Source organism: Macrotis lagotis, chromosome 6, assembly GCF_037893015.1.
Source record: "Macrotis lagotis isolate mMagLag1 chromosome 6, bilby.v1.9.chrom.fasta, whole genome shotgun sequence".
Taxonomy (NCBI): Eukaryota; Metazoa; Chordata; class Mammalia; order Peramelemorphia; family Peramelidae; genus Macrotis; species Macrotis lagotis.
This window is the reverse complement of record NC_133663.1, coordinates 219,434,409-219,458,308: the sequence shown is the minus strand read 5'-3', so window position 1 is coordinate 219,458,308 and position 23,900 is coordinate 219,434,409. Positions and strand designations below refer to the sequence as shown.

General features: G+C 33.6%; 1 pseudogene; it reads right to left on the bottom strand.

The window, feature by feature from the left end:
* Positions 1–11,982: 11,982 nt before the first annotated feature.
* Positions 11,983–12,897, bottom strand: LOC141492023 (olfactory receptor 5AC1-like; annotated as a pseudogene).
* Positions 12,898–23,900: the final 11,003 nt, after the last annotated feature.

Here is a 23,900-nt window from a genome sequence, read left to right as displayed (position 1 = left end):
ACTGGTAGTACGGGACATGGTCTAGAGCTGCTGGGTGAGCTCAGGGTCATTGTTAGCAGTTCTGGGGATGTCTGGGACAGAGCCAAGTTGCTGGTGCCAAGCTAACCTGATCCCTACCAAAGATAAATGAAGTCTCTACTCTGACATTCATGTTACATATCTCACCAAGAAAAAGAGAAGATTCAAAGAAGTTTTCAACTGTAGACATCATGAAGGATCTTCAGTGAAGGTCTGTATCTTTGGGGGAAAAGGGGAAGTAAAGTACAGAAGGCGGGAGAGTGGGGAAGGCCAGCAGGAGCTTTTAGCCACAGTGCATTCCAGGTCCTGACAGCTCAATAATAACAGAGGTCCCTGCAGCAGCTAGATAGCAAGCCAGCAGGGAGCCCAAACAAAGTCTGAACCCTGAGAGCACCAGGGTGCTCTGGTTCAGGAACAATTCTCTGTTAAATCAGAACCTGAACATAAAGGAGGAAACAAACTCTACAAAAACAAGACCTGGACTATATAGGCAACATTTTGGTCAACAAGAAGCCAGGGATTAGACCCCAGTCCCAGCAAAAATAAAAGTTTGGAACTATACTCCAGGAGCAGAACTACCACAACAAAAGTGAACAAAAAAGCTAAAAGAGGGCTCACTATAGAAAAATACTTCACAGATAAAGATGATAGCATTGTCATGTCTGAAGAAGAAAGCAGAGAAAAATTACTCACAGGAGAAGTATCAAAACAGTCTATAGGGGCGGCTAGGGGGCGTAGTGGATAAAGCACAGGCCCTGGAGTCCGAAGTACCTGGGCTCAAATCTGGTCTCAGACACTTAATAAATACCTAGCTGTGTGGCCTTGGACAAGCCACTTAACCCCATTTGCTTTGCAAAAACCTAAAAAAAAACAGCCTATAAATTGGACTCAGATACAAAAGCTTATTGAAGAGCTTAAAAAAGAATTTAAAAACTAAAGAAGAGAGGAAGAAGAAAAATGGGAAAAAAGAAATGAAGGTCATGCAGGAAAATTTTGACTTGTTGACAAAAGAAATCAACTCCATTAAAAGGAAAAATAATCAACTGGAAAAGGAAACACAGAAGATAACTAAAGAAAATAAAATCCTAAAAATCGGAATTGAACAGTTAGAAACTAATGAATCCACAAGACTACAAGATTCCATCAAACAAAATAAAAAGGCTGAAAAAAATTGAAGAAAATGTAATGTACCTTCTAGAGAAAACAAATAACCTGGAAAATAGATCCAAGAGAGATAATCTATGAATCAATGGACTATTAGAAAATCTGGACCAACAGAAGAACCTGGAAAACATCATCCAGGTAATTATAAGGAAAACTGCCCCAATTTATTAGAATAAGATAACAATATAACAATTGAAAGAATCCACAGAACCCCTCCAAAAAGAGACCCCAGAATAAAAACTCCAAAGGCTAATAGCCAAATTCCAGAACTCTCAAATTAAAGAGAGAATATTACAAATAGCAAAAAGAAAACAATTCAAATACAAAGGGAACACAATCAGACTAACACAGGACCTATCAGCCTCAACATTGAGGGATCAGAAGAACTGGAATAATATATTGTGAAGAGCTAAGCCTTGAAAAAAAAAGCAGGAGTGTTAACTTCAACTAAGTGACTCATTATACTATGACTACCTTTAATCACAAGGTGCTAAGCACCTTGTCTAATGAGGGCATCATAGACAATGTCTCTGTTACTTAACAATCATTTGTAAATTTCTCAGTGAAACCTCCAGAGCCTCCCAGTACTTAGACATCTTCAAGATTCTAAAAGTTAATTAAATCATCGTCTGGTGCTTCACTTAACAAGGGGTTAAAGTGGGAGGGGGGTAAAGGGGGAGAGACAATTGGCCTTGGCTCACTTAACAGGGTGTTAAGTGGGGGGGGGGGAGAAAATAGACCTGGAGGAGGGGCACAAATAGTTCAAGAAATGATATAGTTTTGGCTCAGGAAGAGGATTGTGTGTACTTGAAAGATATTTGAAAAAAGGTAAGGTAAAAAACGATTATAATTACAATTTGATGCAGTTTGAGTCAATGCTTCTAATGAAGCAATCAAGTAAACAATCTGTGATGATAGCTTGATAACAATAAAAGCTTACCAACCAATCAAATAATCGAAATGCATCTGATGTTACCTGATTAATAGGGAAGAGGCACAAAGTTAGAGGGAAAGTAAGGAAAATGTGAATACTGAATAAATTCTATTCAATAGATTTAGCCCAGTGAAGGAATAAGATACATTCCCACTTGGGTTTAAAAATCTAACTTAATCTTCAGGAGGGGGGGACAGAGAATGAGAAAGATAAGGGAAGAAGGGACTGATAAAAGAGAAATACACTGAAAGTTAAATTCCTAAAAGAAAAGTCAAAAGGGGAAACAGTAAAATTTTGGTGAGGAGGAATAAGAGAAAAAGAAAGATAAATATAAATGGAGAAAGATAGCATGGAAGTGTGTGGAATAAAAATCCACTTAAAAAAATATAGACACTCCTCTGAGAAAAAAAAAGAAAGTTTATTTTGGCTTTTCTTGAGAAAAGGGTACACTCCAAGTCTCACAAAGGTAGTAAAGATCAAGGAGCTGCCCCAAACTGACTTTCATGCAAGATTATATGGCCTAATGCAATCCCCTCCTCCTCCCTATCATATCTGTCAACTCATTGGTTAGTCTTCAGAGTTACATTCCACTTGTGAAAACTCTACCCCAGCAACAAAGAAATGAATAAAAGGTTCTCAGAAAATATTACCTCACCATCCAGGTGGTGAGAATAACCTTCAGGATTATAACTATCTTACTGAAGTAACAGTCTATTTATCATCAAACAAGAGGAGTCTTGTGAGCTTCATCCGGAATGCAAGGTTTTTTCTCATGGGAACAGTCTGCTGTTTTCCCAGTTAAAATAGTTTTATGATCAAATAGGTAACTAACTAAAACTGCAAGATCTCTATGGAAATATTCCACTATTTCCCCACCAACAGAATCAGGAGGGTGCCTGGCTTGGAATACAAGGCCTCTCTCCCTCTTTCTTCTAAGAATAGTCTAAGAGTAATAGTCTATCTTTGTTTTAATGATTTTTAGCCCTGAGAGGACTTCACTAGGAATATTAACTCTTAAGCTAGACTATCCCACTCAGAGGGAAATACAGAATTAGTAATCTTAGCAGTAAATGTAAATGAGATGAATTGTCCCATAAAACAGAAATGGATAGCAGAATGGATTAAAAACCAGAATCCTACAATATGTTGTTTACAAGAAACACATTTGAAGAAGAGAGCTACACACAGGGTAAAGGTAAAAGGTTGGAGCAAAATACATTTTGCCTCAGTTGAGGTAAAAAAATCTGGGATAGTGATCCTAATCTCAAAGTAAAAGCAAAAATCAATCTCATTAAAAGGGATAGGGAAGGAAACTACATCTTCTTAAAAGGCATCACTGGAAATGAAGCTTTGTCATTACTAAACATATATACGCCTAGCAGTATAGCATCCAGATTCCTAGAGGAAAAGCTGAGTGAATTATAAGGAGAAATAAACAACAAAACTTTAATAATGAATGAACCTCAATCTTCCTCTCTCAGAACTAGATAAATCTTACAGCAAAATAAACAAGAAAGAAGTTAAGAAGGTGAATGAAATCTTAGCAAATTTAGATATGATAGACCTCTGGAGAAAACTTAATGGGGAAAGAAAAGAATATACCTTTTTCTTAGCAGTACATGGAACCTCACCCAAACTGACCATGTACTAGAGCACAAAAGCCTTAAAATGAAATGCAGGAAAACAGAAATAATCAATACACACTCAGACCATGATGCAATAAAAATTACATGTAATAAAGGGTCAGGGAAAAATAAACCAAGAACTAATTGGAAAATAGTAATAACTTTATCTTAAATAATGGGTGGATAAAAAGCAAATAATAGAATTAATCAATATTTTTATTCAAGAAAATTATAATAATGAGACATTATACCAAAATTTATGGGATGCAGCAAAGGTAGTTTTGAGGGGGAACTTTATATATCTAAATGCCTATATGAATAAAATAGAGAAAGAGGAGATCAATGATTTGGGTATGTAACTAAAAAAGTTAGAAAAAAGAACAAATTAAACAACCCCAATTAAATATCAAATTAGAAACTCTGAAAATCAAGGGAGAGTTTAATAAAATGGAAAGCAAGAAATCATTGATCTCATAAATAAATTTAAGAGTTGGTTTTATGAAAAAAACCAATAAAATAGACAAACCTCTGGTTGATCTGATTTTAAAAAAGAAACAACATAACCAAATTACCAATATCAAAAATGAAAAAGGTAAACTAAACTAACCACCAATAAGGAGAAAATTAAAGAGATAATTCAGAGCTACCTTGCTGAATTATATGCCAATAAATTGGACAACTTGAGTGGAATGGATGAATATTTACAAAAATACAAATTGCCCAGATTAACAGAAGACAAAATAAATTACTTAACCCCATTTCAGAAAAAAAGAAATTGAAGAAACCATCAATAAACTCCCTAAGAAAAAGTCTCCAGGTCCAGATGGATTTACAAGTGAATTCTACCAAACATTTAAGGAACAATTAATTCCTATTCTATATAAACAATTTTTAAAAAAGGAGAGGAAGGAGTTCTGCCAAATTCCTTTTATGACACAAGCATGGTGCTTATACCTAAACCATGAAGAACCAAAACAGACAAAGAAAATTATAGACCAATATCCATAATGAATATTTATGCAAAAATCTTAAATAAAATTTTAGCAATGAGACTACAGCAATTTATTACCAGAATAATACATCATGATCTGATTGGATTTGTATCTGGAAGGCAAGGATCGTTCAACATTTTTAGGAAAACACTCAACATAATTAAACATATCAATAGTAAAACCAATAGAAACCATATGATTATCTCAATAGATACTGAAAAAGCCTTTGATAAAATACAACATCCATTCCTATTAAAAACACTAGAAAGGGGGTGGCTAGGTGGTGCAGTGGATAAAGCATCAGCCCTGGAGTAGGAGTACCTGGGTTCAAATCCTATCTCAAACACTTAATAATTACATAGCTGTGTGGCCTTGGGCAAGCCACTTAACCCCATTTGCCTTGCAAAAAACTAAAAAAACCCACTAGAAAGTATAGGAATAAATGGAGTTTTCCTTAAAATAATAAATAGTATTTATCTAAAACCATCAACAAATATTATATTTAATGGGAATAAATTCAGGGGTGAAACAAAGATACCCATTATCACCATTACTATTTTTTTTTTGCAAGGCAATGGCGTTAAGTGGCTTGCCCAAGGCCACACAGCTAGGTAATTATTTAGTGTCTGAGGTTGGATTTGAACTCAGGTACTCTTGACTCCAGGGCCAGTGCTCTATACATTGCTCCACCTAGCCGCCCCTACCATTACTATTCAATATAATATTGGAAATGCTAGCAGTAGCAATAAGAGAAGAAAAATTGAAGGAAGCAGAATTGCCAATAAGTAAGCAAAACTTCCCCTCTTTGCAGATGATATGATGGTATACCTAGAGAACCCAAGAAAATTATCTTAAAAACTTTTTGAAACAATTGAGAAATTCAGCAAAGTAGCAGGATCTAAAACAAACTCACAAAATCATCAGCATTCCTATATATGAACAATAAAGCCCAAGAATAAGAGATAGAATGAGAAATTCCATTAAAAGTAACTATAGACAACATTAAATATTGGGAATCTACCTCCCAAGACAAACCCAGAAACTGTATGAACACAATTTTAAGCTCTCCTTACCTAAATAAAGTCAGATCTAAAAAATTGGAAAAATGTCAAATGCTCATGGTTAGGTCAAGCTAATATAATAAAAATGACAATTCTACCTAAATTAAATTACTTATTCAGTCCCATACCAATCAAACTACCAAATAAATACTTTACTGAGCTAGAAAAAATAGTAACAAAATTCATCTGGAGCAACAAAAGGGTAAGAATATCAAGGGAACTGATAAAAGAAAAAGGTAAAGGAAGGTGGCCTAGCTCTACCTGATCTCAAACTACACTATAAAGTGGCAGTCATCAAACCTGCCTGGTACTGGTTAATAAATAGAGTAATGGATCAGTAGATCTGGATAGGTTCAAAAGAAACTGCAGTAAATGACTACAGGAACCTACTATTTGACAAACACAAAGATGTCAGCTCCTGTGATAAGAATTCACTATTTGACAAAAATTGTTTGGGGAAAACTGGAAAATAGTATTGCAAAACCTGGATATAGATCCACATCTCCTACCCTATACCAAAATAAGGTCAAAGTAGGTACAGGATTTAGACATAAAGAGTGATACACGGATAAATTAATAAATCAAAAAATATTCTATCTGATCTATGCAAAAGGGGTAAATTGTATGGATGGAGGGAATTACAATCAACAACAGCAACAGTGGAAAAATATGGAAGTAACTTTTGTGATGGACTTATCATAAAGAATGCAATCCACCCAAGACAGAGCTGATGGTATCAGAACAAAGACTGAAACACATTTATTTTCTCTTTCTTTTACTATATTTCTGAGGGTCTATTTTTTTGGGGGGGTGTATTATGTTTACTCTTAAACAACAATATTTTAGTAATGTATAAAAAAATATCACTTGTACAGAAATAAAAAAATAATAAAAAAATCACATACACACAAAAGTGAGTGAACCCTATGGCAAAATAATATGTTATACATAAAAAAGAATTAGAGCACATTATAAACTGAAAAATTAATGATTTTGAGTATATTAAATTAAAAAGGTTTTGCACTAATAAAATTGCTGCTGCCAAAATTAGAAGAAAAGCAGAAAGATGGGAAGCAATCTTCACAACCAGGAGTTCTAATAAAGGTCTCATTTCTAAAATATATAGAAAATTGCATAAAATTTATAAGGTCACAAGTCATTACCAATTGATAAATGGTCAAAGATATGAACAGACAGTTTTCAAATGAATAAATTAAAGCTATTTACATTCATATGAAAAAATGCTCCAGATCACTATTGATTAGAGAAATGCAAATTAAAACAATGAGGTATCTTCTCACATCTATTAGATTAGCTCAGATGAGAAAATGGGAAGATGATCAATGTTGGAGAGATTGTGGGAGGATTGGGACATTGATGTGTTGCTGGTGGAGTTGTGAACATATCCAACCTTTCTGGAGAGCAATATGGAACTAAGCCCAAAGAGCAATAAAACTGTTCATACCCTTTGACCCAGCAATTCCAATTCTAGGACTATATCCAGAAGAAATTGTAAAAAATGGGGAAAATCCTACATGTTTCAAAATATTCATAGCAGCTCTTTTTGTAGTGGCAAAGAATTGGAAATTGCCCATCAGTTGGGGAAAGGCTAAACAAGTTATGGTACATGAATACTATGGAATATCATTTTTCTATAAGAGACTGTAAATGGTTGGACTCTAGAAAAGCATGGAATGACTTATGGGATCTGATGCTGAGCAAAGGGAGTAGGGTCAAGAGAACAATGTACACATCAACAAATTACGAGATGAACAACCTTGATGGATGCAATTCCTCTCAACAGTCCAGAGAGCTTGAACAACTGTATTAGACTGGTTATAAATTGGAGGAAATGTCTATTTTTGTTGCTCACTTGTCCTATTCTTGCTTTAATGACAATTTTATTATTCAAAAAAAAGTGGAATAAACAGCACAGGGAACTGCTAACAATCCGGGGCTGTTTTTTGGCAAATAAGGAGAAATAAGTTGCTCTAGCAGAAATAATCAATCATAAAAATAGATATAGAAATGATAAGAAATCTAGTCATATTCTGAAATATACCCTATATTTCTAGAGCTGACTTCACTGGGTTCAGCAATGAATAGATGGGGTTGAATAGCTTAATGTTTTATAAGGGAAGTAAGTTCAAGAAGAATTATTCTTAAGAATAAAATTCTGAAGAGAAGTAGAAATTAATCTGATATAGAGAATAAATCAAAATTGCCTAAAAGAATTAATATTAGGGGTAGCTAGGTGGTGCAGTGGATAGAGCACCAGCCCTAGAGTCAGGAGTACCTAAGTTCAAACCGACGAGACATTTAATAATTACTTAGTTGTGTGGCTTTGAGCAAATCACTTAACCCCATTTGCCTTGCCAATAAAAAAAATTAATATTGATACATGTGGAACTGCTCTATCAATTCAATATATCAACATACATAGATCTATGACAAAAATATCCCAGCAGCCAGAGAAAGAAAGAGGAATTCTTTCATTTAAAATAACTGTAAGCAATCTAAAATACTTGGGAATTAACCTGCAAAGACAAACCCAGGAACTATATGAATACAATTACAAATGCATTTTATAAAATAAATTCAGATCTAAACAATTGGAAAAATATCAATTGCTCAAGTCAATATAATAAAAATGACAATTCGTCCTAAACTAATTTATTCAGTTCCAAACTGATCAAACTACCAAAAAATTATTTGATGGAACTAGAAAAAAATTATAAAATTTATCTTGAAGAACAAAGGTCAAGAATATAAAAGGAATTTATGAAAAAATGTAAAAGAAGGTGGTCTAGCAATACCAGATCTCAAACTGTATAATAAAGTAGGAATTAGTAAAACTATCTTGTATTTTCTAAGAACAGAGTGGTGTATCAGTGGAATGGATTAAGTACCTAAGTCGAAGTAGTAAATGACCATAGTTGCCTAGTGTTTGATAGACACCAGTCTCTGGTATAAGAAGTCATTATTTGACAAAAATCCTGGGAAATCAGGAAAATGTTATGGCACAAGCTAGGTATAGTCGTGACATCACACTTTACACAAAGATAAAGTCAAAATGGTTTCATGATTTAGACGTAAAGGGTGACCTCATAGGCAAATTAGAAAAGCAAGGAACAATTTATCTGTCAGAGATGTGGAGATGTGGAGAAGGGAGTAATAGAAAATTTTGGTTATATTAAATTAAAAAAATTTTGCATGAACAAAACCAATGCAATCAAGATCAAAAAGCAATGCAGAAAACTGGGAACAACAGCAAGTGTCTGATAAAAGCCTCATTTCTCAAATATATGTAGGGAACTGAGTCAAATCTATAATTCAAGTTATTCACCAACTGATCTGAAGGATCTGAACAAGCAGTTTTCAGATGAAGAAATCAAAATTATATATAATCATATGAATACTATGAATCATTTGTGATTAGAATAATGCAAATTAAAACAACTGCGGTACCACCTTACACCTATCAGATTGATTAAAATGACAAAAAAGAGAAATGATAAATTTTGGAGGGGATGGTGGGAAAATTGGGAATCTAATGCACTACTGATAGAGTTGTGAGGGACAATTTGGAACTATCCCCTAAAGGGCAATAAAATTGTGCATACCTTTTGATACAGCAATACTATTACTAGGTCTGTAAAGGACATACAACATGCAATATTTATAAGGAGTTCTTTTTGTGATGGCAAAATATTAGAGAAATTGAGGAGATGCTCATCAATTGTGGAATGGCTGAACGAGATGTGGTATATATGGCATATGACTTTAATGAAATACTTTGTGAATTAAGAAATTATGAACAGTTAGATTTCTGAAAAACCCCAAAAGACTTGGATACAAACATTGTACACAGAAATAGCAACATTGTGTGATCAACTATGAATGACTTAGCTCTTCTCAGAACCTATGATGGTTCAGGATGACTGCAAAGGGGGGGCAGCTAGGTGGCACAGTGGACAGAGCATTGGCCCTGGAGTCAGAAGGACCTGAGTTCAAATCTGAACTCAGACACTTAATAATTACCTAGCTGTGTGACCTTCAGCAAGTCACTTAACCTCATTGCCTTGCAAAAACTAAAAAAAAAAAAAAAAGAAAAGATGAGTATAAAGGGATAAGGAAAGAAAATACTAGCCATATCCAGAAAGAACTGATGGACTCCAAAGGCAGATAAATGCATGCTTTTTTCCATTTACTTTTTTGGTAGGTTTTTTTTCCTTTCAGTCTGTTTCTTCTTTCCAACTGTGCATATATATAACCTATAGAAAAATACTTACCATTTTAGGAAGGGGAAAGGGAGAAAATTTGGAACTCAAAATCTTGAATAAATGAATGTTAAAAATTGTCTTTACATGTAATTGGGAAAAATAAAATACTATTAAATAGTATTTTATATAGAGAGATAATAGTAACAAGAATAAGTAAAAAAGATGAGTGTATAAGGTGTTTGTGTCCATGAAGAATATCTACATCCTTAGAAGTTATCTAAATACAGTTGATAGGAAATATTAATGGCTCCGACTTGAGGTCTGAATGACCCAGAAAGAGAAGAGAGTCAATAAAAAGAATGTGTGGGCAGGAAATGCTGAGAGCAATGCAAAAATGAACATTCTTCCTTCAGTCCCCCCTCCAAGAAGGGGTGTAGTAGAATTATGTTTCCTTTGACCCTTAATGGAGCAAGATGACAGGGGAAATTAATGGAAATTGAATCAGGAGTACAGGTAGTCATTTCCTTCAACAGTTCCCTGAGATAGACTAGAAGAGAGAAAGGAAAAGATAACTTGAAGAAATTTATGTCTTAGGGCCATCAGAGACAGTTAGATGGCACAGTATGGAGTTCGGAAGCCCTGAGTACAAGTCTGGCCTCAGATACTTACTAGCTATATGACCCTGAGCAAGTCACTTCTGTTTCCTCAGTTAGCAAGATACGTATGAAGATCAAAATGAGATAATATTTGTAAAAATTACAACTAAACATAACAGGTCCTGTATTAAATGCTTATTCCCTTTTCTGATTCCCTACTTTCCTAATAGTTTCAATGTACTCTGTAACAGCATCCAGAACAGTATTATACTGAATCAAAGGGATTAATTAAGAGAGGACAGTTCATTAAAGGGATAAATGACATAAATATGATGAGTAGATGAAAAAGAGATTAAAAAGGACCTAAATTTTTTGTCAACAAAATGAAAGGGGAGTACTTTGGGATGATCCTTAGGTCTAAGGCATAACTACTATAATATGTAGTAGAAATAGAGAGAAGCTCAATAAGATGGCTGTTAAGTCCAAAACTCTATACTGAAAGGGTATTAGAAGATCTCTACATATTAGGACAGCTAAGTGGTACAATTAATAGAGCACTAGGCTTAGAATCAAGAAGATTCATGTGCAGGATTTCAAATGTCATTGTTGTGTGACCCTGGGCAAGTCACTTAACCTTGTTTGCCTCAGTTTCTTCATCTATAAAATGAAATGTAGAATAAATGGCAAACTATATCAGTGTCTTTGCTCAGGAAAAAAAAAAGAAAACCCAAGAAAGGGGGTCATAGAGAATCAGGACAACAAAAATCCATATATTGTGGTCACAGTAAAGACAATGGTGGGAAAGAATATGAGCCAGAGGCCAGGAATGGGAAATGATTAGCTTCCATTCAGTAGTTCCCAGCAGGTGTCCTTCATTTCTAGTCTGAAAATAAGGGATTTAGCATAGATAGATAGGTGTGGTTTTTATCCCAGCTCTGGGATTTCATAAGAAATTCCCTATGAGGCAACTCCCTCCACTGATAGAAATAGCAACTATTGTGTCACACACCCAGCATATATGAGTAGGACTTCAATTCTGTTCTTCAGTTCTTTGTCCACTATTTGCAGCACTATTTATTTGGAATGATAAGGACCAAAACTAGGTTTGGCTAAGTGGAGAAATGGAGACTTTAAATCTATAGTTTTTGCACTTTTAAAAGAAGTTTATCAGTGAAAGGAAGTATAATGATGGCATGAAAACTCAAGAAAGGAAGAATAAAAATTGCATTTTGAAGTTAGAGGAAAATTTTAGCATGTTGGAGGTAAATGTCTAAACAAATAAAGAATGACAATGCAGGGGATTAATCTTGTAATTTGTTTATACAAAAACTGAAAAAGTGAACAGTTTGGATGCACACTTGAGAAACACCTATTTCTTTATTATTTTTCTCAGGGAACTAAGGACCTCTTTGTTTCTCAGGTTATAGATAAAATGGGTTTAACAGAGGAATTATGATAGTATAAAACAAGGAATACATTATATCCTGATCTTTAGTAGTGCCAGACTCAGGGCGCACATACATAAAGAAAAGAGTTCCATAGAATAGAGAAACAGAGAACAGATGGGCGCTGCATGTTGAGAAGGCTTTCCTCCTTCCTTTTCAGATTTAATCCTCAGGATAGCTGAGAGGACAAAAGTATAGGAGATTATGATGATTGTAAAAGTGAAAGTCTGAATAAAGACAGAAAAAATGAAAACCACCAGTGTGTTAATAGATGAGTCAGTACAGGAAATCCTAAAGAATGGCAAAATTTCACAATAGAAGTGATGTATTATATTCAATTTATAAAAAGTTAATATAAATAATAAACCCACATGGAAGAAGAAAGCCAAGTGAATAGGAAGCAATCACCAGCTGCCTACACACTGTATAGTACATCTTCACAGAATAAATGAGTGGGTTGCATATAGCTGCATATCGGTCATATGCCATCACTGCCAACAGGAAACATTCTGTAGTTGCACTGGCACCAAAAAATAATATTGGACCATACATTCAGAAATAGATATAATTTTATCCTTGCTTAAGAAATTCACCAGTATCTTAAGAGTCACCAAAGAGGAAGTCAATACATCTGAAAAAGCTAAACTACTGAGAAATATGTACATGGGTGTGTGAAGGTGAGAGTCCATCCAAACAAGTACAACCAACCCAATATTCCCCACCATGGTTGTGAGATAGACCACTAAGAATACCAAGAAGAGAGGCATCTGAAGCTCAGGGAGATCTGTAAATCCAGTTAGAACAAACTCTGTCACCAATGTCTTGTTCTCCTCTGCCATGTCTGCACTGTACCTGCTGCTAGAATACGAGAAATTAAGTCAAGGAATACATTCATCAAAAGTCGTGAAAAGGAGCACTCATGCATAAAATCAAATTCTACTTGATGCTGCATATACTTTAATTAGAATGGTTTGAGAATCAATTCATCTTCTTTAATAAATATATTTTAAGAATACTAATCCTTTTTAGAACCTGGTTGTAAAAAATTGAGAAAATTAAAGCAAAGTAAATTATTTAAGTATAATAATAACTAACATTTATATGATGTTTTAAGGGATGCAAAGCATTTCACAAAAATCATTGACAGATGATTTTTATATAGCTCTACCTCACTAAATTCCAACTCACATGCAAGTCAAGACATCACACTCATGGTGTCATTGATCCTCTTCAAGAATGAAGGATAAACAACAACCCTGAGAGGAGGGTGCTGTTATTATTCCTATTTTACATATGGATGAACCTGAAGCAGAGAGAAATTAAATGACTTAGCTGAAGTCATATGTTAGTGTGTCGGAGGCAAGATTCATACTCCAAGTTCAGAATTCTCTCTAGTGCTCTTCCTAGTTTTCCTAACCTCCCTTCATTGCAGTGCCTTCTCTCTTTTAATGTCTTTTTTACATTTATATTTCTGTCTATCTTTATGCCTTTGCTCATGCTGTTCATTTTTAATTTATGACTATGTCTATATCTATTTCTATGTCTGTATGTTTTGTGTATGACTATGTCTATACCACTGTCTTCAAGCTATACTTGTGTATCTAGACTCCTTTCCATTTTGCAGTCTCTCCACAGGAGTGTTAGGATAATTTATTTGCTTTTTTTGTTGTTGGTTTTTTTTGTTTTTGTTTTTTTAGGTTTTTGCAAGGCAAATGGGGTTAAGTGGCTTGCCCAAGGCCACACAGCTAGGTCATTATTAAGTGTCTAAGACCAGATTTGAACCCAGGTACTCCTGACTCCAAGGCGGGTGCTTTATCCACTACGCCACCTAGCTGCCCTGTGTTAGGATAATTTAGATAAGATATTAAGTACTTTGCAAATTTAAAGTACAATATAAAATATATCAATAATTATCATTATTAATGTTGCAGAGATAAATTCTCTAATAAACTAATTTATCTGGCCATCTTTTTCTGTTCAAATTACTTCAATAACTCTTTACTGCTTTCTAAATAATGTACAAATTCATGAACTTGACCTTTACAATCTGCTTCCATCTATCTAGTTTTTATCATATACTTGTCTCCAAACAAGCTGTGCTTCACCCAAAATTGAACACCACATTCTCTGCACATACCCTTCAAGTCAGAAAGACCTGAATAAGAATATAGCCTCAGACACTTACTATTTGGGTGACCCAAGGCAAATTACTTAACCTGTTTGTGGCTCAATTTTCTCAACTGTGAAATGTGAATAGTAATAGATTATTGTAAGAATCAAATGAAATAATTTTTGTAAATTGTTTAGCACAATGCATCATACATTTCCTTTCTATCATTCATACTCCCTTCTTACTTATCTTGTTTCCTTCTTCCCTATCACCTTTATTTTCTTCCTTACTTCCCTCTTAACTTTTCCCCCCTTTTTCTTTGCTTTCTTTCCAACCTGTCTTATTTTTTTCTTTCATTTTCTCTCTCCTTCTTAGCTACTTTCCTTCCTTTCTTCCTTCATTCCTTCCTTCTTCATTCCTTCCTTCTTTACTGCCATGCTTCTGCTCAAGCTATTCTTATTTATTTGGGATTATTAAATTAAATTAAAGGATTGCAACCAATCCTTTAAAGTTCAGATATCATATCAGATATCATAGGTTGGAAATTACTCAGTTCTCACATGGCTCTTTGTTTATATATTTCCATTGCATTTATCATTTCTGTATTATGTATTATTTGTCTATGTATGTGTCCCCCTTACTGTACAAAAGTATCATAGGGATAGGTGCTTTAAAATGGTTTTAAATTGAATTGAATTACTAATGTAATAATCAACCTTTCAACATTTCTTTCAAATATATTCCTAGTGACAGTGTTCAGCAACTAGTAGGATTTTAATAATTACATATTGATTTATTGCTCAATTAATTGAAATCATTTTCTAATCTCAAAAGACATTAAATATATTGTTATGTGAACCATTCCTCTCAACTACTCATAAATACCTGAGGTTGTTTTCTAGGGATAAATGAGGTCACATTAACCAGGATTTATTAAATCTTTAGTGTAGGAAAAGAACTATACTATGCACTGGCGATACAAAAAGGATCAAAAACACTTTCCTTTTCTTCAAGGAAGAAAACTGGGGAGACAACACAGAAATTACCACATTCAAATAAGATATGTACAGAATAAATGGGAAGTAATTTCAGAAAAGATGATGACAGCAACTGAAGAAATATAAATCATTTAAGAGATGAATTCACACAATCACCACACCACATTTGACTTAAAAATACTTTGAATTCTACATTTGTTTTGAAAACAAACTATTAATGATTTCTCCAGATATCTTTAAAGTCCTGGTCATTCAATGATCATTGGTTTAAAGTGGAGGAAAATAATCACAAAGTAATTTTGTGATAAAGAGTTGTAAAAGATTAAAAAAACAGACAGAATTTTTGGAAAATTGCATTCTAAGTGCATTTAAAAAATTAGAAATTTTCTTAAGGATATAAACTGATCCATATTAACATTAGAAAAGCATCCTATTATATTAGAAATTAACATCCTATTATAAATAGAAGCATCCTATTATAGTAGAAATTAACATGTGGTCACAATGACTCATAAACTGGCAATAAACCAATAATGTGATTCATTCATGGGATATATGAATGAAATACGAAGAGACAGCAACTACAAATATTAATAATAATTCTTTCCTGATACTTAGCATAGTACTAAGCCAAAAACATTATATCTACATCATGCTTGCATTAAAGGAATTTGAACTGGGCCTAAAATTAGGTCCGTTCAATTGACTGCAGCTTATCTATATATGTGTGCATTGAAAAGAAGGCATGAGAGTTGGCATAGCTGCTCACTCTTTGCTAGGATTGAATTAGTCGATGGGAAATCTAACCAAATGTTAAAAGCCTCTCCTTGATTCCTGATGAAAGAACTAACTGCATCCGCATTATATTCTACTCTGTCCAGAACCTCAAAATAGTATTTATTCCATTGCTTAATGTGTCTACTTTGAAACATCTCCAAAAAGCAAAGCTGCAGAAAATTTGTGTGACACAGACATGTCAAAGAAGAGTATTGTTTTTTTAATTATAAAATAAAATCTATTAGAAGAATTATCTACTGAAAAAATTCTTGGAAACAGGAAATGTTTTGATATTTGTCTTTGTATCCTAGTTGGTTAGCCTGGTTCCATGAACATGTTATGCATTCAATAATTGTTTAATGAATTAAATTGAATGAGTTTTCCATTGAGAGCTAATATAATCACAGAAATTTGGAACTGGAAAGTAATACAGCAGCTAACTCATCAAACTCATATCTCAAAGCTATCCTCACTATGATATACCTTCCAAGTGAATTTCCAGCTTTCCTTTGAAGACCTCTACTTAAAGGAAATACTTCAAGCTCCAAAATAGTTTATTTTATTTTCAAACAGCTCTAATTATTAAGACTTTGTTTCTTGACCTCAAATCTAAGTGAACATTTCTTCCATTTTGTCTTCCATTTGCAGGTTCCAATTTCTAGGACCAAACAGAACAAAATTATTACCTCTTCTAAATGAAAGCGGTAGCTAAATGATACAATGGACAGAGTACAGGATCTGAATAAGGAAGACCCATCTTGCCTCAGACACTTACAAGCTATGTGATCCTAGGCAAGTCACTTAACCTTGTTTGTCTCATTTCCACAACTATAAAATGAGCTGGAGAAGGAAATTACAAACTTCTTTAGTATCTTTGCAAAGAAGACCCCAAGTGGGGTAATTCACATGACTAAAAATGACTGAACTAAAAATGAAAGCCTGATAGATATTTGGACACCAACATCATGCCTACCCTAACTTTTTTATTCATTAGACATACCTTGCTAATGTATGTGGCATGAATTCAAGATTCAATGCCATCATGGTTACCATTCTCTGTATGTTCTCCAGCCTATCAATGTCCTGCCTAAACTGCTTTAGTTCTGAAAAAAAAAGGACAGGTTAATAGAGAGGAGTGTGGTTTGTAACACAAAAAAGGAAGGTGATTTACTGAAAATTCTCTACTGAAATGGTTCTGTAAGCATATATCTTCAAATCTCCAAAGTTAATTATGATAATGAAGTAGTTGCTCTATATGTTTATTATACTGAAGTTACTTTTATCTTCTGCTGTTACACCTTTACCTGAGTGATCACATTTTGGAAAGTATTGTAGGGGAAGGCTGTAAACTCCCTTTTCCTGAAGATTTACATGGTGTACAGAGTGTCATACAGAATTCATTTGAGTAGTTTAGTCTGGATTCAGGAAAATGAAGCAGATGTCATTGAGAGGCCCTATATTCTCATGATTTTAGGAAATTAGAGAAGCTAGTATTTCCATGAGTTTCAGGATTTCATGGCAAAGACTGATGACAACTCTAAAAACAGAATTGTCCTCTATATTTGCCAAGGAAAAATGTACAAATAGTGAATTTATCTCTAAAATGATGAAATCATTCTTTCCACGTTCGTTAAAATTTTTCCATTTCCTTTTTATTCCTCCTAGTAAAAACAAAATTAACTTCTTCCACCCAAACTCTGTTTCAGCTAGATCTACATGATACAAAAACTTCTTACTAAAAAAAAATTCCCATCAATCATCTGGATCATCTGTCAATTCAGATTTTATTTCATATAAACAGCTTTTCTGGTCTTAATTGGGATGTTTTGTTTTTGCATAGATATAATTGGACACTGTGATTTTGCAAATGAATATATCTTCTGTGTAAATAACAAGGATTTTTTTTAGTTGTTGTATGCTTATCAATGTCCTTTAAAGTATTTCAGAATCATAGAATAAAGGTCATCATCCCTTTGAAAATGGTAAATATGCAGGAATTAAGTTGCCAAAAGGCATGATTCTTTTTACATGAATTCTCAATGCCAATAACAAGTCTGAGGGAACTGGTATTTACTTCTATAGGTTTCTAAATCTATTTGTGGAAGCAATATCTAAAGTCCCTCTGCACCACTAACATTCCCTAATGAATAAAGACAAAATTTTCTAGCAGGCATTGTGGGCAATCATCAAATAAGCCAAAGCATACCCAGTTGTAACAATTAAAACTGGACTATGTGTCTTCAGGGTGCACTCCAAATACAAGGCAACACTACCATAAAGACTTCTGGGTTTCATTAGTTTCCTTTCATGAGTTTCTCCTTTGAAAATGGTACCTGTTGTTCACCTAGTTCCCCAGGCTAAAAAATGTACATTATTGTTTATATGTGCTCTTCTACCCCAAATACAGTCACTAAGATTGTATTTTTTTCTCTTTACAATGTTTACTCCATTTCTATTTTCCACTGTGAGCATTTCTATTCATTCTATTTTCACCTTGTAACTAGATTATTATAATGTCTTTCTAATTAATCTTGCTGTCTCACATTCTTTTTTGCCCTCATTACAGCATGTATCTTTGTAACAGAATTCTTTGGATATGTGAGTTCATCAGTATATAGATTCCCTGCATCAGTGCAAATTGTAATCCATTTATGCCTCTTCATTCTATACAATTCTTGTCCCCTTTTCTCTGTAAATCTGTGAAAAGATAAAAATTAAAATTAACTCTGATTTCTACTATGTGGGTTTTACAATGTAATTGGTTTTATGCAGTATTGATTTTTATAATTGTGTTAGTATCTGCTCAGCTTCAGTTTTCCCTCCAAGCTAGTTTAAAGGTGTAATTGAAAGGGAATGTTATCACTCAGTCCCTCTGACATCTACTTGTGGTTTCTAAACCTCAACCAGCTTGATCTGGTACCATCTATCTCCCTAAAGACAAATCATCTGTTCTTAACTATTCTTGTGCATTTAGGGGAGGTTTGATCTCCCCCAATAAGATGACAAACCTGGAAGTTCTGGTCTCCTGACCAAGATTACAAGAGGCAGATGGATCCTATTTAAGAAGTAACATTCTTTATTTGTCAGAGATGGGCATGATTAGCCACACCTGAATGCCAATCCACTTTCCCGGTTGTATCCAAATGGAATGCTCCCTAAATTCCCACACCCCTCCTTTCCTGAATGTCAAGAAGACGTCCTTCCCTCTCACTGGGTCACTGGCCTTAATGAAGGGGCTAATCTGACCCACTTTGTTACCAGTTATGCACATCACTGCTAATAAATGATCTTGCTCAGTGTATGTACTACAATTTGCCTTTATTGCATTTAATGGTCCCAAATTCCAAGAAGAAGAACCAAATGACATATTGGAGACTCTCTTCTGATTCTTTCTATTGTATCATGGATACCAATATCCCTTCCCTTTGAAACAGGACCTACCCTCCTTTTCTAGTGTACAAGTCCTTCATAATGTCTTTTATGTTGATTCTTAGATAGAAGTCATCAACATTAATATGTCATGACCTACTTATGCTTAAATCAACCAAGAATCTTTTAATTGACCTTTAAGACATATATGATAGAAATATGGTAGAAACAAATGCTTTGGCTATAAAATAAACAGCATCATAGTTATTCTGGATCATTTTATTCTAAAATGTCTGGACCTGGACTTTCTGGACACAACAACTCATTGTCCATCTACCATGACTTAAGTATTTGTGGACTAAGTAGCATTTCTACCTAATTGCAACTTATTTCCCAGACTATATATGTTTCCATCCTATATGGATTATTATACTCCTTTCTTTTAGTTACTACGGATTTTGAGGACTAGCAGTATTTGAAGAGGAAAAGCACAGTGTAATCCAAAAGCAAAAAATTGCTTGAAATTTCTCATCATCTGTACCAAAAATTCTTTTTTTTTCTGTTTTTAGGTTTTTTTCCAAGGCAATGGGTTAAGCGATTTGCCCAAGGTGACACAGCTAAGTAATTATTAAATGTCTGAGATCAAATTTGAACTCAGGTCCTCTTGACTCCAGGGCCAGTGCTCTATCTACTGCATCATGTAGCTGTCCTTTGTATCAAAAATTCTTATTTGTGCCATGGACTTATTTGGCAGGATGATGAAACCTAAAAACCTCCTCAGAACAATTTGTTTAAAGACATAAGCTAAAATGCATAAAATTACCATAAAAATCCAATTATACCGAAATAAAAATATGAAATTTTTCCTTATGCAAATTCACAGACATCACCCTGAAATCTACCCATTGTTCTACAATTGTAGATTAAGGACTCCTGAGAATCCCACTTCAATTCTTAGTGTATGACATTTTCCTATATTGACATTTTCCTATATTGTATCTCATTGTTATTTACAAACATACAACTGTTAAATGAACCTCTCTGAGAATTTTTCAAGGAATTTTATATAATCATAACAAGTTATGAGAAAGCCTTAGAAAAACCCTTTGCACTGAGTTTTGCTCTTCTGAATCAAAAACTTTGTTTGGAAATCAATGAGCAATAAACACAGAGAGATCATGTATTCTCTAATGCTTTTCAGGCAATTATGGGACTGTGGACTGTGAAAATGATTATAAAAACTCAGGAAAAACTACTGGTTCCCTTTCCAGTTTTTATTTTGATAATCTTGTGTAATGTGAGTTTTGCACATTGCTTATGTTTATCCAAAACGGCATCACCCATATGGAAGATTATGTGAGTCTGCTTCTGGAAGAAAGGAGAACTAGCACATGTTTGAACATTCTGCATTAGTCTAACTCAAGATTGGGCTGCCTGCACAACTAAAATTGTATTTTTAAAACTAACTAATTAAAAATACCTTCTTTTTCTGTATTCATGAACTGAAAGCCAACTTTTTATTTCCTGTTGGCAATGTGTCTCTAAGTGTTTTCTCTTTTAAATATTTAGGAATTTATTGTAGCATAATGTATAGGATGATGATCTAAACAAAATTTTATCATACTAATTTTTGAGTTTATTGAAATATTTCCTGAATAATTTTTGGATTTCTCAAATAATAGACTATGGAGTTTCAAGGTCTTAGTTATCTAATATATTTCACTATTCTATTTTTCTGGTTTTTTTAATCCACTAACAGATGTCTTCAGTACTTATTGCTTTGTCTTAGAGATCTGGGAGCATTAAACCCTCTTATTTTTACTTTTAAATGAATTTGTCCCTTAATATTCTTGGATTTTTAATACCTCTAATAATTTTTTCATTATTTTGTGTTAATTCTATAAAGTATGATAATTTGATAAGTATTGCACTAAGTTTGTAAAGTAATTTGGATTACAAGGTCACATTTTTCTATCATGCCATAACCAAGTCAAAAGCAGTGAATATCACTTCAATTATTTAAAGCTTACTCTGTCTCTAAAAAAATTCATATTTAACTGAATATTGGTGCTGAGTTTATATAATTCATATATAGTTTAGGAGGTTAATTCACATATATTTAATGGTTGCTATATTAAATAGACTTTTTCTTCCTTTTTTTCTAGTAATATTCAGAATTACTTTGATCATTTTGTATCATGCTATTTTACTAATGCTATTAATTGTCTTACTATTTTAAGATGCTCCATAATTCTCTAAGTAAACCATCTATCATTGACAATTAGAGATTATTTTGCTTCCTCTTTGCTTATATCCCTCAATTTCTTTTTTCTTGTCTTATTGTGCTTTGGAGCATTTCTACCACTAAGTCAAATAATATTTAAGATATTGTTATTCTTGTGTATATCCTGACCTTAACTGGGAAGACTTCCAGTCCTGTACAATAATACTAATACTAATCTTAATTTTAGTTAGGTATTTATTGATCCTATTAAGGAAAATTTATATTCCTATAATTTTAGTATTCCAACCTTTAATCAGTACCATACTTTGTCAAAGATTTTTATGCCTAATTTAATATAATCATGTGATTTTTAAAAAAATAAATGATTTTCAAAATTTAAAAACAAATATTTTCATATCCTCTACTCTTAGTTTCTTACTATTTCTTGCTCTGGTATGTCTCTTCTCCATTATTCTTTTTATAACAATTTTTTAAAACTATTAAGTCTTTATTTTCTCTCCCTTTTACCTCTGCTATCATTAAAAAAGAAAACAATAAAAACAAAACTCATAACAATCTTTCAGTCAAGAAAGACAAATTCTCTTATTGGGCACATACAAAAATGTATGTATAATTCTGCAAATTTATAGGAGGGCTTATTTTATTTCTAATCTATCAGTTTTACTTTTAAGTTTCTTTTACTAATAATATATCTAATTAATCTTATGCTTTAATTCTTTAATATGGTTTTGACTCATAATCAAGGTTCCATTCTATTTTATGACATTCAAATGTAGCTGTGGGAGAATTATTCACTTCTGGAGTTATCTTCTGGGAGTTCCTCACTTAATAACATTTCTTTTCATTAAGAACTAGCCCCCCACCATGTTTATGTTATCAGTGCCTTCCTAAATTATTTGCATATTTGTTTTCAACTCAGACCTATGATTTTACTATAGAAGGAGAAAAGAAGACTTCTCAGGATAGAGCCCTGGAAAACACCCACAGTTAAGTGGATAGAACTTGAATGAAGATTCAACAAAGAATAAGGAGCAATGACTCCTCCTACATGAGGAAACTCAGGAGATAACAGTGTTGCAAAACCTAAGAGAAAAGAAAATATCAAGGAGAAGAGGGTGAGTGACAATATCAAAGGTTGCAGAAAGGTCAAGAAGGATGAGGTTTGAGAAAAGCTCATTAAATTAGCAATTAAGAGATAACTGGTATCTTTAAAGGAGGGCTATCAAAAGTCAGACTGTAGAATTAAGAAGAGAATGAGAGAAAAGGAAGCAGAAATTAACTGTAGCAATGATCTTCTCAAGGAGTTTAGCTCACAAAAGGGAAAGGATATACCTTATAGTAGTTAATGAGGAAGGGGAAGCTATGGAAAGTTTTGAGGACAAATGGAATGATTTAGAAAAGTCTATCATGTACATATGATATTCTTCTCTTAGTCCTAATACTTTTTTTTTCTCCACTGCATTTAACATTTTTGACTACTCACCCCTGCTGAATATCATCTACACTTTCATTATGTTCTCTTCTTGATTCTCCTATCTGTCTGATCTCTCCTTCTCAGGGTCCTTTGCTAGATCATCATCTATATACACCCATACTTATAGTTATACCCCAGAACTATGACCTGTCTCTCTTTTTTTCTCCCTTTACAGTCTTGCTTTTGGTGATCAACCAAAGCTTGTGATAGCCACCACAGGTTTAAAAATCATGTCTATGCAAATGATATACCCAGTTTCTTCATATAGTTACAGTCCTAAATAACCAACTGCCTATTGAGAATTCAAACTCTCCCCTCCACTGAACTCTCCTAGTTCTACTAAGGGTAAGACGATTCTTTCAACCTCCCCAGTACATAACCTCAGAATGATCTTTAATTTCCCACTTTCCTTTATCCTATATATTCAATTGGTTGTCATATCTTCCCATGTCTTCCTTCTACAGCTCACACAACAACAACTATCTTCTCTCAATTAGCACAATTACTATCTTAATTCAGGTCCTCATAATTTCTCTCCCTTGCATTATTGCAATGGTTTGCTAATAAATCCCCCCTACCTCGTCTTGCCCCACACTAATCTATCTTGACACAGCTGTCAGTAATTTTCCTCAAGTGCTGATAAAACCAAGTCATTGCCCTACTCAAAAACCTCCAGTTCTTCTATTGCCTTCAAGCTCTGCAAAAAACAAGTATAAATGGGAGTTATTTACCATTCTCTCCTGAAAAATAGATCTTGTAAAAAAACAATTTATTTTTCAAACAATTTATTCAAATGAAGAAGCTGATTGTGTTATTTGGCTTATCTCAAAACCACTGAATAACTGATATTCTCCAATTTACTTTCTGAT